Below are 15816 nucleotides of genomic sequence, written 5' to 3' on the forward strand. Positions count from 1 at the left end.
GTTTAATGACCATCTCTTCCATTCCTTACCTGGAAACAAAGGGAAGATATGAGGTTCTATATTTGGACCTTTCTTTTAGGTGTTCTTTGCCTTTTGAATGTGTTTGTAAATATTATCGTAAAACTTGCCATTTATTCATGAAGTGTTTTTCCTTGTGCAGAGCTTCTATTTTAGAAAAAAAACCACAAATTTTCACGCCAGGCTGTCTTAGAAGTGAGCAAACAATTTATTTTTCAGTTGTTGACAAAATATAATTTTCTGGGCTGTTTATGTGATGCATGAACACACAGCATATTCTCCAGTGGAGTGTGGCTACTGGAACAGAATTTTAATGGCAAAAGGGAAGGGAGAAGCTACAGAAGCTTCTCTTCTATTGCACTATCTATGTGAGGTATCATTGATCAGAGGTAAAGCAATGGAAGTTGATTTTTATAGTCAGTGCAACCTGCAGCTTTTATAGAACAAACTTTCCTATATTGCTTTAAAATCCTGAGAACCTGTACTGTGCCTTGAGAGTGGTTTTATACGGGTAATAAACCCCAAATACTGTAAACCCCAAATCTGCTTCATGGTCACCTCAGGTACATGAGGTGAACTTTGGGACACCTTAGGGACAAAAATTCACTTTTTTGCTTAGCATGGAGCAATGTTTTTTTCTCTGTGTCATTGGTCATCAAGAACATGGTGGTTCCCATGACCTGTTGTTTTTGTGCTCCATGAAAATTGGATCTTCCAAACAGTCTGGGCTGTTCAGCTATGAGCATTCTCATTAAAAATGGAGGTCTGTAATATGATCACCACCTCTTCATGGTCAGTAGAGCTCTATTGGTACAGTTAAAGACCAAAGCACCATTTAATCCTAAATTAAAACCTAAAATGGAGCAGAAACAAAATGCTTTTTCTTTATTGGGGTCCAAGTATAATGAGCTTCTCTTAAGTCTGCTCTAATATTTCAATGTCCAAAAGGAGGTGAGCTGTGTTGCAGCCCTCATTTCGAATTTTATCATGACCAGGATGTGTCACCCAGGAATATTGGTGAGCTCCATTCAGCAGCGTGGATGGAGAGAACCAGACCACAGAGCTTGCAGTGTCTGAGTCTTTTCTCTGGCTCCTGTTCTTTGACATAGTGCAGATATATTCTAGAAGGGAAAAAAAATCAAGAAAAGAAACCCAAGAAGAGCCATATTGAACAATCTTTATTTAGCTGGGAGAACAGTAAACATTAAGCTTTGTAATTCATTATCTTCCCTGTTTCTTTTCCAGAAGATGCTGTTAATTAGTCCAATATGTTAATTTCCTCCTCTTATAATTACTAATTTCACCCCCAAATATGTTCACACTAAGTATCCCAAACAGATGGCATAAAATGCTTTTGAGAATGTAATGCATGGGTAATTTCACAGAATGGCTGAGAGAATGACATTGTAAATTCATTCTGAAACAATTTAAACCAAGAAATACTTTTTCAGAGTTGGAAAGCAATATAACTCATTTTCTCTTTTGGGCATTTTTTCCTTGAAAAATCCCTAGATGGCACCTTCAGGATTGCTTGGATTCAGCTCCTGAGCGTGATGGTGTTGTCAATGAGTGGTTTAGGTCATTACAGAATCACCATCAAAGCCATTAGCAGAAGCATGTTTAGCATGAATTTGTAAAAAGTGTGAGTTAGCAAAGTTCAGTGTCAAGGTCCACTCTATCACTTTTTACATGGATGAATCACAGAGAGGAAAATCAAGTTAGAATTGAGATAGAATGATTTACACGGAGATGAAAAATGCAAAAGGGTAGAAGGGAGCCTTCTGTTGAGTCATGAGGGTCAGAGTAGACCTCCCTTGCTTGTTAAACTCATTACAGAGCTTGGGTGAAGCTCAGTCCAGTCTTAGTCCCAGATCTGGTCAGTGGTTTATATCTAAAGGATTACATATGAAATTAATTAGCATCACTTAAAGCACCACCATCAAATGTATCCCAGCAAAAGGTGATCTAAATGGGATGTTCTAAAAACACCAGTTCACCACAGATGGAATTTTTACACAGCTTCATAACCAGCAGCAGTCTGAGGTTTTCACAGTTTTTAGGTGGATTGTTGGAACTCTGGATGCTAAAGGAATTTTAGACTTTCTGTGCTGCCAGGCACTGACCCCCAAGAGAACACTGCACTGACCTGAGGCCATGGAGAAAGCTTCCAAAGTGGAATGACAGAACTAAGATTATGAGTGTGTAGTTTGATTAAAAGTGTTTAATGTCACATGGTGGAAAACTTTGAGTTTAAAGTTTTAGAATATAGTAGTATATGTGAAGCAAGAGAGAAGTTTTAAGGCAGTGGCTGGTCCTTCTTCTTCACCTTCTTCTCCATGGGTTTGGGTGGTATTTGTAATTAGAAAAGTCTGCATTGCAGGACACAAGTAGTTAGTTATTTGGTTAAAAGTAAAAATAATTCAAGTGTCATTTCTTAATAAATAGTTTAGCCTTAAAAGACCTTGTAAGGAAAAATAGTTAGCCATTTTGTAACTTATTGTTGAAATACTGCAAAATTCATGCACTGTAAGACTGTAATATAGATAAGAAATATTCAAGTCAATCAATCTAAGTCTAAATACAAAATATCGTCTCGAGCGCTTCAATCCCAACCTTACCAGAGGCAGAAAAAAAAGCAAAACCCAACAGTGGAGTACAAGATTTTTAGCAGTTCCTAATCACTGACTAATTTAGCATTTGCAGAGGCTGTCAGTAGAATTTATTACAGCTACAACAGTCAATCACAGAGCTAAGGTGGCAACATTCATACTACCCTCTCTGTAGGTATCTAAATTTCCATCCTGGACACAATCTGGGTAAGTAATTACTGGAATTTTTAAAATTCCAGTAACAATGGAAGGTCAGGAATGTTCCAAGGCTGTCAGGGAATGACTGAATATTCCCACTGTCACTCCCCACCCAACATGGTCTGTGCTCCCACCCTGGACACACAAAAGTCCTTGGTATGGGGTCAGGGACCCTTCACCAAACTCATTTCACAAAGACCATGGTCTAGCAGGAATTCCTGGGATCACAGAAAAAACGAGAAGAGATCTGAGTAATGGGGGAAATGCACCACACCAGATGGGAAATGGCTCTGTGTTTGTGTATCTGAAGAAAAAAAATTGTATTTAATTATTACTTCACTTTCATATATAAGAGGAATTGGTTGAAATGGCAGAATTTATTTTTTAGAAGACTCACCTTAAGATGTTTCTAAAGTTGTAATTTCCTGGTCTGCTTTGACTAGAATTACAGTGATATCCAGGATGAGCAGGTGGCTATAATTCTATATTTGTGTGTGATACAGGCACTGAGTTATAGCTTGAATTTTTATAGAAACTTAGAGCACAGAGGTCCTCAGTTCACACTGATATTCCATGCATTGTGGAGTGTTTTTGCATTATTCCCCTCACATCCCTTGCCTTTCCCATCTAACATGTTTCCACAGGAGACTGCAAGTCTCGGCTTGCATCTGATCCTACTTAATTTTGATCTGCATGGAAATCTTTTGATCCCCCTATTTGTTCCATTGACACATTTGACCACACAATCTTTTAAGACCTTGTCAAAAGATAATTCATCTGAAAACAGAAATCTTTTGAAAAAATAAAAAATCAACCAGCATGTGGATGGCCAATGCTCCTGTGCCTTATCAGTATACAAATCATATTCCCTGTTTTTCTTCTCTTTCTTCACTTTCAGTCAGTTTGAAGGTTACAGTTTGCATTTATGGTGTTTAAGTGTGTTCAGACAACCCAGTAAAGGAGAGGCAGAAAATCAGATGCCGTGCACTTCATTTCAAGAAGTCCTGGGATGCACTGAAAGGAAAAATTATTTGTTCCTCCTGGTGACTGGATCCTCTTGAGCTGGGGGCTGGTTCCTTGCCCTCACTCTGGTCACTTTGTAGTGAAAGGCTGTTGTCTCCCAGAAATGGTGGAAATACCCTGATCCTGAATGGTGCAGGATTCCACCTGGACAAATCCAGGCTTACACTGCTCCTGTGTTGTTTCCTGTGTTTTCCAAGTCTCTGGGGCAGCTGTGGTTTAATGAAGTTGTTGGTGGATGTGGGCGGAATGTATCCATGGATGGATCCACAGCTCATCAAAGATGCTCATCAAGTCTCCAGCTAACCTGACATCACTTGGAGTTTGCCATCATTTTCCCAGTTGCTGGGACAGTGTTCTATTCTAAAGGCTCCTCACAGAACTGGGAATGTATGAATAGTGTTGTTCTTGGCTGGCTTGTTGGTTTTAAATAACCAATTTCCATCATTCTTGAATCAATGATCCTTTTAGAGGATGAAAGTTTTATGACACACAAGCATATTCGATAATTTCCTTTCCATCCCCAACTGCGAAGGTGAGCCCCTCTCTGCTCCAGGGGTTATTTATTTCTGCACATCACACCATTCTGTTTCCTGGAAACAGAAGATTTGCCATCATTACATCCCTAAATATCCCTCCAGAGTAATGGTATGGCAGCAATTCTCTATGCTTCCCTCCTGATTTTCCCAGCAGGCCACATCCATGAGCAGCCCCATTTGGAATCAGCCTTGGATGGGCGATTTATTTTCACAGATGCTTTCACTCCCTTGGTGTCAGCCTGCTGGCTGCAGCTCCCCACGCTGCTCCTGCAGCTGCCTGGGGGCCAGGTCACATCCACAGCGCCCAGTCACTGCTCCCAGGCAGGAAGATAACCTCAGACATCAGTGTTTGCACCATCACCACTCCAGCTGGGCACCAGCAGCCTTCCCAGCGCTCCCTATTTTCAGATGTTGCAACAGCACTATTTAAATAGAGGTGATGATGTTGGTTTACTTTCCCACTGCCCCAAATGACATACCAGGCAGTCTAGCTCTGCTTGCTTGTGCTTCCCAAAATAAAGTTGACAGTGCTGGGTGTTGTTGAACAATTTGTATTCCTGCCCTTATTATTTTAGAAAGTTGCTTTTTTTTTTTTTTTTTGAGTCTGGTGCTGTTCCAAACTGAAGGTATGGAAATCCTTTGTGTATTAGGAAACTGTAGACAGTCCAACAAGTTTTGTGGTCCACTAGAGAGAATTATTTAGAGTAACAGAAAAATTTCATAATGCCAAGGTTGTGGGTTTGATCCATGTATGACCTATTCACTTAAAAGTTGTATTGATAATCCTTGTGAGACCCTTCCAAATCAAATTGTTCTGTGATTTAGGTTGGAAAAAGCCCTTAGGATCATCCAGTCCAACCACTAATACAACACTATCCAGTCCACCATTAAACCATGTCCCTAAGCACCACATCTAATTTGTACATTTGCTGTAGAAACAAAATATTTATATGGTGTGACTGTGTTCACAGGGGTCTCAGGTTGAGGGAAGAGATGAGGATCTGACTCCATGTTTCAGAAGGCTGATTTATTATTTTATGATATATATTATATTAAAACTATACTAAAAGAATAGAAGAAAGGATTTCATCAGAAGGCTAGCTAGAATAGAAGAAGGAAGAATGATAACAAAGGTTTGTGGCTCAGACTTTCTGTCCAAGCCAGCTGACTGTGATTGGCCATTAATTACAAACATCCAACATGGACCAATCACAGTTGCACCTGTTGCATTCCACAGCAGCAAATAATCAATGTTTACATTTTGTTCCTGAGGCCTTTCAGCTTCTCAGGAGGAAAAATCCTAAGGAAAGAATTTTTCATAAAAGATGTCTGTGACAATACGGGGTTTGGGGTTTTATTTTTTGGGTAAATGATTTATGGATGAGATAGGTAAACATCTACAGGTTCCCACTTTTATCCTAGGCATCCAGAGGCTGATAAATTCTTCCAAATCTACAACAACAAATCTCTAAGCTGTGTAAAGGAGGCTGTAAAATCTCGACATGAAACATGTTTCAGTAAGAAGTTGCCCCAGTGTCTTGACCCCATGGAAAAGTGTTTTTGCAGAGCCTCAGTAAAGCACCAAAGGAAGTAATCTGCCCCCTGATTTTACATTACACAGAAATGTAAAGAACCTGGGAACAGACACTGAGGTTTTTTTCATATTTCAGAAGTGTGGCACACCTCAGTCCTGGCTCTGTCACCTCATTCTGGTGCATTCCCAGCAGCCCCTCAGTAGTGACTGTTACAATGCTCCACTCCATCAAATATATAAAATATTTTAATTTATACAGTTGGTACAGTAAACACCATTTGCTGAAAGTGGTTTCTAAATTAGACAGCATTTTTTTCACACCTGATAGATAATAATATACACTGTAGCAATTCTCATTTTGTCGAGTTCCACAGAACAGATGCGGAGTGCCTTTTCTGTTCACACAGAATCATCTCAGTGTGTCTGCTCCTAAATGAAAACACAGCCTGCCCTTTAAATCTACATTTCTTTCTGGGTTTGGGGGGTGATGAGCCCTTCAAGGGTTAAAATAACACTGTGGCAAATCTAAGAGTGAACCCACCAGAGTGGTACTAGAGGGCACTGAAGGATAGGTGGTTCAGAGGATGTCCAACATCTTCTGAGCTGCAGATATTATTAGGTGCCCTATTATTAGGAAATGGGAGAGATTGGGTGAAACAGGCAATTTTTTTTGTTGTTGTTTCTGATTTCAGTGTAGTGCCCAAATGTAGGAAATGGATTTATAGAAATTCTCCAAGCCTGACAGAAGGCTCACACAGTGTGTGCATCTGTATGCAAACCTTGAGATAAGAAATGCTGACTTAGAAATGCCTGGAATAGGACAGACATTGCTGAGAGAGAAATTGAACTAGAAGCAAGTTTCAAAGGGTGGCCTTACAAATAAGACTGGATACTTTGGAGAAAGAGAAGTAGGAAAGATGTGTTTTAATAGGATCCATGAGGGGTAATTTTAGATAATTGGCTTAAAAGCATTTACAGCATGATGTGGCAAAAGCTGATAGCTGATAGAAACACTTATAGTGTATTGTAATTAGGAAATAGTTGGCTTCTGATGTGATTGTGGTGTTCTGCGTCAGAAAAGAGCTTAGTCCAACACCCATGGACCCCTGACTGAGTTGACTCTCCAGGTTGGCATTGAGCCTCTAGATGTGCTCTTGCTGACACACAGTTGTGGCCTCACCTTTGTCTCCCTGCTTTGGACAAAGCCAATATTTCCATGCTTCTTTTGGAGGGATGTCATGACCACACTCAGAGCCAGATTCACCACAAAGCCAGACCAAGGTGAGGCTGAGCTCCATCCATTTCCCTGTGAGGGTAAACTCTGTGTGTATAAAACCATGCCTGCTGGTGCTGCCTTCCTTCACCCTCCGTTCTTGGTGTGTTCAAGACGTGCCCAAAGCTGTTTGAGGATCCAGCAGTGGCTGCTGTGAGGAGGAGGAAAGGAAAGGATGCTTCATACTTGCAGGAGCTGTTCTGCCTTACCTTGGACTAGAATTTGAACATAGAAAATGGATCAGAGATTCAGCTTGAAGAAATCACCTGCTGTAAAGTTGTAGCTGGCAGCTCCCTGTTTAACTGTTGAGTTGTATCGCTTGGTTGAACTTTGATGAATAAACTCTGTTATGCAGGGAATTCATTGGCCTTGGCCAGCCTTGAGAGAAGAACATTTTATTGTATAGTCACAGAACTGCAGAATAACAGAATTGTCTGAGACCTTTAAAATCACCGAGTCCAGCCCTTAACCCAGCAGTGCCCAGTACACCACTAAACCCTGTCCCCAAGTGCCACATCTACACCTTTTAAATACCTCCAGGCTGGTGACTCAGCCACGTCCCTGGGCAGCCCACTGTCCCATGTACACAAAAATAATAGTTAAGCATTAAAGCTTGTCAAAGTGCAAGGCAACCTGTAAAGCTCAAGCTCTACATTGCTCAGCTTTCTTATTCCATTACCAAATAAGAACTAGAAGGGTTATTTTTTTCCCCTCCAGGCATTCATCTTACTTGTTAAACTGTCAGAGGGTGGGCACTGGCTGTATAAGAAAGAGATAATGGAAAATGTTAACATGGTTTATGTAAGCCTCTTGGACTTGAACTGTTCAACACTTCGTGCCCCGTGCATCTTTTTTTGTAGCAGATTCATTCTCTTTGTCGTGCTACTGCTGTGCATAAATGGTCAGACAAAAGGGTTGTTTATGAATGCAGATATTTCAAGTTGCACATAGCAGTAGCTAAGAGGTGACACAAATGAGAAACAGATTGCTAAGGGTATAAAATGCTGGGTGGTCTCAGCTGCACTGATGTAGAACAGGAGTCTGATTTCAAGGCTTCCTGCTCACTCTCTGGACTCTCCACCTTGTGCAGATATCCCCAAGCATTTCGAAGCTGATCTCTTGCCTGCTGTCACTGTGAAACACACAGGGAGTTATTACCATGCCAGAGAAACCTGGTCCTGTATCAGGAAATCCTCTGGGATGAACATGGGAGCTGGGAGAGTGTTCATTTATCTCCTGTCTCCGTGTTGTTCCCTAAATATCCACTGCTGGAGACTGGAAGATGTAGAAGGTAGACCCTCAGGCAGAACCAAAAGGGCTGCCCTGGTATTTTTGAACAAGCCTGGGGTTTTTTTTTTATTTATTGAGTTTAAAGGCAGCCTAAGGCCTGCTCAGCTGCAGATGCCTACTTTGCAATATCCAGAGTTACAGGAAATTAATCATTCCCCTAAGAACCTGCTCTTTCTTTGAAAGTATCCCTGAGGTAATTCCACAGCAGGTGGGAGACTATTACTCACAGCCTCCTGTGTAAATAAAGGAGAAAGAGTTAATATCAGAAGTGAGATGTATTTGCAATTTTGCAGTTAATCTGTTCAAGGAGAGTGCTGGTGAGTTCATCCCTGTGGACGTGGGTGTGAAATCTTTAAATGAAGCCTCAGCGTGGAGCCATACCTCAGTGGGCATCAGCTCTTTGAAATTTGTATCAGCTAAAGACAAGATTTCTGACTAAGATGGGGAACTTCCTATCTGAGAAATTCATTGAGAGTTATTAAATATACCTATACCTATAAATGTATAAAAATGTACACATATAAGTATGTATCAGTACCTGATTATTTTAGAAAACAAAACTCTCATTATGCTGAAACTGTCCTTCCAGTAACCACTGGGTAAACTCAGTTCTAGGATTTAGGAGTGTGATCAGTATTTTTTACTGTCTTCTCTCCAGAAAAATGTATTTAATCTCTTGTTTAATTTAAAACTTCGCACAGATCTCCATTTTCTTCATGGATAAATAAACTCAATTTACACATTTATTTATGCAGGATGCTCACCAATTTTTTTTCCCTTGTTACGCCTAGAGGTTTTAAAAGTCTTTATTTTCAGAGGAGGGAAATGCTATTTCAATGCCACGGTTGCCACCTAAAGTGCTTGTCACTTCTGCTTGGGTGAGTGCCCAGTTCACTCAGATGTGGCTGCTGTTCTCTCACATTGTTTTGATGGATTACTGGTCTTCTTTTATTTAATTTCTTATGAAACCTTCTCAGATCCAAATGTAAAAAGCAGAAAAAATACAGGTTTTTTAGGTTGCTGTAAAATAGCTTGTTGTACTACAAATCTCTCATGTAAATAATACAGAAATTCACCCACTAGATCTACTTTTTAAAAAAGGAATTATTTTTTATATGATGACAGTGAAAATTAATGTAGCCATCCATAATATTAAATTCTGGGCTGTTATTTCCCCTACCTGGAGGATAAAATTTTATGACCATTTTCAACAGGGAGACAGAGAGCTCAGGGGTAGCAGTTGAAACATGCATAGTAAAAATTATTATGTCTTCTATTTTTCTGTTAAAATCATCAGAATTTTATCAACATCCATAAGACAATGAAATAAACATGTCTGTTTGATTGGGGAAAGCACACAGTAAAGGAAAAATCTATGCAGCATCATGTGGTAACCTTGTTTTTCTGCAGTCCCATAGTCCACAGATGGAACAAGCAAAGAATACTTGATTTTTGATCTGCATTGCAGATTTCAGAGCACTTTGTCACTTTTTATCTCATTCCAGGAGGCCTGTGGTGTATTATGTGAAGTCCACAATTCTGCAGTTACTTCTTCCTTCCAGTGCTACAATAAACAGAAATACTTTCTTCTGGTTAACTTTGTGTAGATTAAAACTTAAAAAACTCATAGCAAAAGCAGAATCCGTGAAAGATGAGGGGTGGATATTTTTACCTCTGTTCTATGTATGGTGAAAGATGAAATTATTTGCCAAGAATTCAAAGGAATATCAGAACTTGAGGCATTCTCACTCTGCCGGCTGCCTGCAGTACTCGGTTGGGCCTAAACCCAGAGCAATTAAAAGCAAGCAGCTGACATTTTTGCATTGCAAAAGTTTTAAATATTCTGTGGTAGCCTGGCAAGCCCACACACAACGTGAGAGCTTTCTAATTGATTGGTGCAACTGCTCTTGCTTTTAGCTGAGTCTCTCAAGTGTTGATATCTTCATTTGATCTTCCTCAGAGGTGAAGCTCATCGTTACAGTCCATGCTGAAAGAATGGATTCCATTTGAATTTTTGTGGCTTTTGGGAAGTTCCAGGGAACAGAGGTAATTACTCTGGAGAAGGGAGTGAGGTGTTCACAGTGAATAATGCAGTGACTGCTAAAAGCTCTAGTAAGGGCAGTGGAGATAACTTGTCCAGAATTAGCTGGACCTGGGTTTGAAATTCCTCTCCCTGCACCACTCTCTTCCTGTATGAAATATCCCACTTAACATATTTTGATGTGGAGAAAAAGGATATAAATGTTATGACACTGACAGTGGTTGGTGTGGTTTGTGCTGCATAAACACCTTTATGCCCCACAAAAGATGGTATTTAAAAGGTTTTGTGGAGTATGGGGAAGGTGATCAGCATTAGAAAAACATCTGTCCTCTTTACCTGTGCCATGGATACAGCTGGTTATTGATATAGAAATGTTAATGGGGGATGCTGTGGGTATGTTTATAGGGAAAATATATTTGCTTAATTAATTAATAGGCAAGGTGGGCAAGGCTGTCATGGGAGAGGATAAGGATGTGGACATGGCAAAATCCTCACCTGATCATGTCCAGCCTTTGTGTGATCTGAGCAGTTGCTGGAAAGTCTCAAACACAGGATCAAATCTGACAAGGAAATTGAAACACAGTCCAAGTGAGTTAAAGCAAGCTCTTCAGTCACTTTAGTCCTGGCAGACCTCACTGAATATTGCAGAATATTCTGGCACAACACCTAGGAGGGGTCAGCTGTGGGATTTACCTCAAAGAGAATTTGCCCAAACACCTCAGCACATGCACTTACAGGGTTTAAGGTGTGACAGAAGTGCTGCTAACCTTGTTACCATGACAGCCTTTGGTCTATCCAGCACTTCTCTTCCTGGAATCTCTCAGCCTGTCCATGAATAAGCAGCAGAAGCTGCATTCCAAAACTTTTTTATTTCCCTTCATGTCAGTGCTGTCTGAGTCAGTGTTTTCCTTCACCTTCTATACTCTGTTCCTGAGACACTAAAGATTCAGTGCTCATTTGGGATTTCACTGGCTGAGGAGGGGCTGAGCAGTTGGGGCACAGCTGAGTGCTTGTCTTTCCCTCTTCTCCACACTTTCCCTGTACTCTCTTTCCTCTTCCTTCCTGCTCCTTCCCAAATTCCTGAGATGTAAGACATCCATCTCTCACTCCATCTTCCTCTTTGGACCATCAGGTCCTCCTCTACATCTTGGTACAGATTTCTAGGCATCCCCACCAACCCTTATTCACCTTACAGAGCCTGATGTGCTGTTGGGAAGATGGAGGTGGTGGAGATGAGGTGGAGCAGGTTCCAGACCTGGACTTGGCTCTGAAAATCAGAGTATCTGGGACTTTTCAGGGTTTTCTTCTCCTGCTGCCATTTCTGCACAAGCTTAGTGGTCTAAGCCCAAATGGAGAAGCAGCTGCCCATGGGATATTCCAAGAAAAAATTTCTTTCAGTTCCCCGATGTACTGAGGGATTCCCAAGGAGAAAGTACAATTACAGCCAGAGTGTTTGCTGTTCCTTTCTGGTTAGGAATTTCCAACACGATGGCAATGATAATATAAAATTTCCCATAGGTAAAAACAAACTTTAAAACATCTGCTTAAAAGCTTAATACTTCTGCTTGCTAGTCATTGCCTAAGTGAGAGTAAACTGAATTTTACCTTTAGGAAACTCCAAATCATGCAGATTTAGGAATGTGTTTCATTTTCAACAATTACTGCTAGAGATTAAAAAAAAAATCCTGATTTCCATAACTGTAAATATTTTCCTTTAACAGGGGAAAAATTTTACAAGCTTGGAAAATCCTTTTTTTTTTAAGAAATCATATTAAATCCATAAAGGAAAAAATGTCCTTAAAATCAATTTCTTTCCATTATGTCTAATCAGAAAATTATTAGAAAGTTAGAGGCTTGTCTGAGTAAATGCAGAGATTTCCACACTTTAAAATAACGAAGATAAAACTCACTCTCCACTGTGGATGCCTAAAATTAGGAGAGAATAATTTCACCCCTCATTTTTATCCTCCTATTCTCTGCTTACATTCATTTTAGTGCAACTAAGGTATCATCAACATTTTGCAGCCTCGGGCATGCCTTTTTGTCTGTTTCTCCAATAAACTGAATAGTAAATATCCAAGGAAATTGCTGTTCTGAACAACAGGGGTTCAATTAGGAAAAGCAGTAAGTTAATTTTGAAGAATGAGCCTAGAATTACTGGAATCATTTGTGTGGAAAAGACCTTTAAAATCATCAAGTCTGGCTATAAATCCAGCACTGTCAAGCCCAGCACCCAACAATGTCCCCAAGTGCCACATATACGCAGTGACTCCACCCTTCCCTGAGCCTGGCTCAATGCTTCCAGCCCTTTTGATGAGGAATTTTTTCCCTAATATCCAATTTAAACCTCCCCTGGTGCAGCTGGAGGCCATTTCCTCTTGTCCTATCACTTGCTGTTTGCCATATAACATTTGTTTTCCATTGCTGTGGGCTTCTGCTTCCACAATTTGTGTGCCACTGAAGACCAGTTTTGGTGATTCATAATGAAGGAATCTACTTTAATGCTGAAATAACAGCATTTTTTGTGTCATCAGCACACTTTGGTGTAGATTATGTATGTTCAGAAACATAAAGGAAGGGGCTGTTCAGACTTTTATCTTCTTAGAACTGGAGTGGTTGTTAAAGTGTGTTGTCATTATATTGCAGGAGCTCTATTGCCATTACATTGCAAGGGTTCCACATTACCAGAGTTTTGTGCCTCCTTGATGTTTCTTGTAGACAGCTCCTCCAGGCACTGACTCTTCCTTGTCCTCACAGCAGCCAACTGGCTCCAGTTCCCCCCAATCCACTCTTTTATAACACTCCTTTTATTGGCTACAGGTGTGGCCTGTTAACATCAGGCCTGCTCCTAATCCTTAATAATCGACCCAGCTGCAACTCTTTCAGGGGTAATATTACTTTCTATACTACCTTTATTTACTCATGTTTTATTGCCCTACAATTCCCCCTTTTTCTTTTAATTACAGAGTTGCAGCATTTCTAGAGGCACGTGTTCAAATAAATTAACGTTATGACACATTCATATATTTCATTCAGAACTAATAGCTATACAAATGTTCTAACAACATATTATAGTACAAATACATATATTTCTAAATGTTTGTTCAGTTTTATAGCTTTTCTCAGCTTACAAAGTACTTATCTTCAAAATCTTTTATACTCATGTTTAACAAACATTAACAGCTGCAATTGATATGTTTTACCAATAGTTTAGTATTCAAGTCCTTTTTTCCAAATCCACGGGGTGATATAGTTTAGTATTTGAGTCCATTTTCCCCCAAATCACATCGGGGTCACCATTTGTTGTCATTATATTGCAAGAGTTCTATTGTCAATACATTGCAAGGGTTCCATATTGTCAGAGCTTCATACCTCGTTGATGCTTCTTGTAGGCAGCTGCTCTAGGCACTGACTCTTCCTCATCCTCACAGCAGCCAAGTGACTCCAGTTCTTCTTAGCCAACCAATCCACTCTTTTATAACACTCTTCTTTATTGGCTACAGGTGTGGCCTGTTAAAATCAGGCCTGCTCCTCATCCTTAATAATTGGCTCAGTTGCAACTCTTTAGGGGGTGAGATTACTTTTTATACTACCTTTATGTACTATTCCCCTACATTAGTGCAGGCAGAATGATTTGAAAACCTTTCAAGAAACATTTTGTCAGTAGCAAGAGGGACAATTGGAGTCAGGTGATAAAGCCAAGGAGGGCTGGTTGTGTTGCTGCAGCTGGGAGAGGAGGACATATCATGTCCAAAGGCAAGGGAACAAGGATAAAAAAGATGCAGAGTCTATTTCTAGCCTGTTCATGCTTCAACCTCAATATTTTGTCCTCCTGGAGGGGACCAGGTCACCCAAGTGTCTGCCTGCCTCTGAACCAGCCACTGTCTTTGCTGATTTACAGTCAGTGAGCAGAAAGAGGCATCTCCAGAGGGATGGCTCCTGCTAGGAACAAATCACAGGATAAAATAAATTGATTCATGAAGGCATTTGTATTCCTTGCTGGAAGGTTACCAGCTCTTCTTGGAAAACTTCATTTTCTATACCTGGTTCTTTGCAAATCCATGTAAACTCTGCATTCATAGATTCCCAGCTGCTTTCTATTTTAATAGTTTTTCCTTTGTTTTTACTGCTTCAGCCCATTAATGAAAGCTTTTAGGAGACCAATGAGTTCTCATTTTCTGGGGCACTTCTAATCTCAGAGATGGAAACTCCAAATCTGTCTCATGGCTATAAATCATACTTTTATTGTTAGGATTCATTTTCTCATTAGGAGAGGATCTAGAGGCTAAACCAGATCAGCATGTCTCTTGGGATAAACACTGCAGATCTCAACATAACCAGAATGGAGGAGAATTTTATACTTTAAACAGCAAGAGTTTATAGTTGCTTGTTTGCCTCCTTCCTTCCCCTTTTATTTATTCTGGAAAGGATGTGTTTCAATGAAATTTTTCTTCTCTTAACTGCTGCTCTTAAAATTACATCAGTCCCAAACTGATGGGCTGTATTAAAAGTACAAGTGTAGATGCTGAAAAATTAAAATCTCTTTGTTATACAAATGGAAGATACTCAGCAGAAAATCTCCCAAATCAGCACTTTGCAGTAGCTGGGTATTTTTTGAGTGCTTTGCAGGAATGTGGCAATGTTGATTTCTTGGTCCTGAGCAGTTCAACTCCTGCTGGGTCCAGAAAATGGGGCAAAATGGGTTGGTTAGTGCTGTAGCTTAGCTGGTTGTTTGTTCCAGCAGCCTCCCCCATGCTTCAGCAGATGCAGTTACAGGATACAGCTCATTATTTCTAATTATTTCTTCACTTTATTCTTAGTTGGTGCTATTGGTTGGTAAAAACAAATTGTAGAGTCATAGAATGGTTTGAGTTGGAAGGGATCTTAAAAACAATGTAGTTCTGGGCAGGGACAACTTTCACTATCCCAGGTTGCTCCAAGCTCTGTCCATCCTGGCCTTGGGCACTTCCAGGGATCCAGGGGCAGCCACAGCTTCTCTGGGCACCTGTGCCAGGTTTCCACCCTCAAAAGAAGAACTTTTTTTCCAAATATCCAATCTAAAGCTCCTCTCCCCCTTGTCCTGCCACTCCAGCCCTTGTAAAGAGTCTCTCTCCATCTTTCTTGTTGGCTCCTTCAGGCATTTGAAGGCCACAACTGGGTCACCCCAAAGCTTCTCCTCTCCAGGCTGAACAAACACAATTCTCCCAGCCTTTGCTCCCAGCAGAGCTGCTCCATCCCTCTGATCACCCTGGTGCCTCCTCTGCTCTCACTCCAGCAGCTCAGCTCCTTGTCCT

The 15816-nt window shown here is 40.5% G+C and overlaps 1 protein-coding gene across 1 annotated transcript in view; it reads left to right on the forward strand.

The window, feature by feature from the left end:
• Positions 1-15816, forward strand: part of CRHR2 (corticotropin releasing hormone receptor 2) — a 157418-nt gene that overhangs the window by 22766 nt on the left and 118836 nt on the right. The window lies entirely within an intron of this gene.

This window comes from Melozone crissalis, unplaced genomic scaffold (assembly GCF_028551555.1).
Source record: "Melozone crissalis strain CALT ecotype California unplaced genomic scaffold, PUWL_Pcris_2 ptg000016l_1, whole genome shotgun sequence".
NCBI lineage: Eukaryota > Metazoa > Chordata > Aves > Passeriformes > Passerellidae > Melozone > Melozone crissalis.